This window comes from Micromesistius poutassou, assembly GCF_964030765.1.
Source record: "Micromesistius poutassou genome assembly, contig: SCAFFOLD_4408, whole genome shotgun sequence".
Classification (NCBI taxonomy): Eukaryota; Metazoa; Chordata; class Actinopteri; order Gadiformes; family Gadidae; genus Micromesistius; species Micromesistius poutassou.
The window spans coordinates 5,001-7,500 of record NW_028177157.1 but is presented as its reverse complement, the minus strand read 5'-3'; positions in this window follow the sequence as shown (position 1 = coordinate 7,500).

Sequence of the window (2,500 nt, the reverse complement as noted above, 5' to 3'; positions counted from 1 at the left end):
GCAGCGAGTAGCCCAGAGTATGGAGGTCTTTAGGACCCTCCAGAGGAGGGGGAACACGTCGCGTGTGAGGCCGAAACGGCTCACCATGTCGGACTGAATAGTGCAGCGAGTAGCCCAGAGTCTGGAGGTCTTTAGGACCCTCCAGAGGAGGGGGAACACGTCGCGTGTGAGTCCGAAACGGCTCACCATGTCGGACTGAATAGTGTAGTGAGTGACCCCAAGCCTGGAGGTCTTTAGGACCCTCCAGAGGAGGGGGACCACGTCGCGTGTGAGTCCGAAACGGCTCACCATGTCGGACTGAATAGTGTAGTGAGTGACCCCAAGCCTGGAGGTCTTTAGGACCCTCCAGAGGAGGGGGAACACGTCGCGTGTGAGTCCGACACGGCTCACCATGTCGGACTGAATAGTGTAGTGAGTGACCCCAAGCCTGGAGGTCTTTAGGACCCTCCAGAGGAGGGGGACCACGTCGCGTGTGAGTCCGAAACGGCTCACCATGTCGGACTGAATAGTGTAGTGAGTGACCCCAAGCCTGGAGGTCTTTAGGACCCTCCAGAGGAGGGGGAACACGTCGCGTGTGAGTCCGACACGGCTCACCATGTCGGACTGAATAGTGTAGTGAGTGACCCCAAGCCTGGAGGTCTTTAGGACCCTCCAGAGGAGGGGGAACACGTCGCGTGTGAGTCCGAAACGGCTCACCATGTCGGACTGAATAGTGTAGTGAGTGACCCCAAGCCTGGAGGTCTTTAGGACCCTCCAGAGGAGGGGGAACACGTCGCGTGTGAGTCCGACACGGCTCACCATGTCGGACTGAATAGTGTAGTGAGTGACCCCAAGCCTGGAGGTCTTTAGGACCCTCCAGAGGAGGGGGACCACGTCGCGTGTGAGTCCGAAACGGCTCACCATGTCGGACTGAATAGTGTAGTGAGTGACCCCAAGCCTGGAGGTCTTTAGGACCCTCCAGAGGAGGGGGAACACGTCGCGTGTGAGTCCGACACGGCTCACCATGTCGGACTGAATAGTGTAGTGAGTGACCCCAAGCCTGGAGGTCTTTAGGACCCTCCAGAGGAGGGGGAACACGTCGCGTGTGAGTCCGAAACGGCTCACCATGTCGGACTGAATAGTGTAGTGAGTGACCCCAAGCCTGGAGGTCTTTAGGACCCTCCAGAGGAGGGGGAACACGTCGCGTGTGAGTCCGACACGGCTCACCATGTCGGACTGAATAGTGTAGTGAGTGACCCCAAGCCTGGAGGTCTTTAGGACCCTCCAGAGGAGGGGGAACACGTCGCGTGTGAGTCCGAAACGGCTCACCATGTCGGACTGAATAGTGTAGTGAGTGACCCCAAGCCTGGAGGTCTTTAGGACCCTCCAGAGGAGGGGGAACACGTCGCGTGTGAGTCCGACACGGCTCACCATGTCGGACTGAATAGTGTAGTGAGTGACCCCAAGCCTGGAGGTCTTTAGGACCCTCCAGAGGAGGGGGAACACGTCGCGTGTGAGTCCGAAACGGCTCACCATGTCGGACTGAATAGTGTAGTGAGTGACCCCAAGCCTGGAGGTCTTTAGGACCCTCCAGAGGAGGGGGAACACGTCGCGTGTGAGTCCGAAACGGCTCACCATGTCGGACTGAATAGTGTAGTGAGTGACCCCAAGCCTGGAGGTCTTTAGGACCCTCCAGAGGAGGGGGAACACGTCGCGTGTGAGTCCGAAACGGCTCACCATGTCGGACTGAATAGTGTAGTGAGTGACCCCAAGCCTGGAGGTCTTTAGGACCCTCCAGAGGAGGGGGAACACGTCGCGTGTGAGTCCGACACGGCTCACCATGTCGGACTGAATAGTGTAGTGAGTGACCCCAAGCCTGGAGGTCTTTAGGACCCTCCAGAGGAGGGGGAACACGTCGCGTGTGAGTCCGAAACGGCTCACCATGTCGGACTGAATAGTGTAGTGAGTGACCCCAAGCCTGGAGGTCTTTAGGACCCTCCAGAGGAGGGGGAACACGTCGCGTGTGAGTCCGAAACGGCTCACCATGTCGGACTGAATAGTGTAGTGAGTGACCCCAAGCCTGGAGGTCTTTAGGACCCTCCAGAGGAGGGGGAACACGTCGCGTGTGAGTCCGAAACGGCTCACCATGTCGGACTGAATAGTGTAGTGAGTGACCCCAAGCCTGGAGGTCTTTAGGACCCTCCAGAGGAGGGGGAACACGTCGCGTGTGAGTCCGAAACGGCTCACCATGTCGGACTGAATAGTGTAGTGAGTGACCCCAAGCCTGGAGGTCTTTAGGACCCTCCAGAGGAGGGGGAACACGTCGCGTGTGAGTCCGACACGGCTCACCATGTCGGACTGAATAGTGTAGTGAGTGACCCCAAGCCTGGAGGTGTTTAGGACCCTCCACAGGAGGGGGAACACGTCGTGTGTGAGTCCGAAAAGGCTCACCATGTCGGACTGAATAGTGTAGTGAGTGACCCCAAGCCTGGAGGTCCTGTGGACCCTCCAGAGGAGGGGG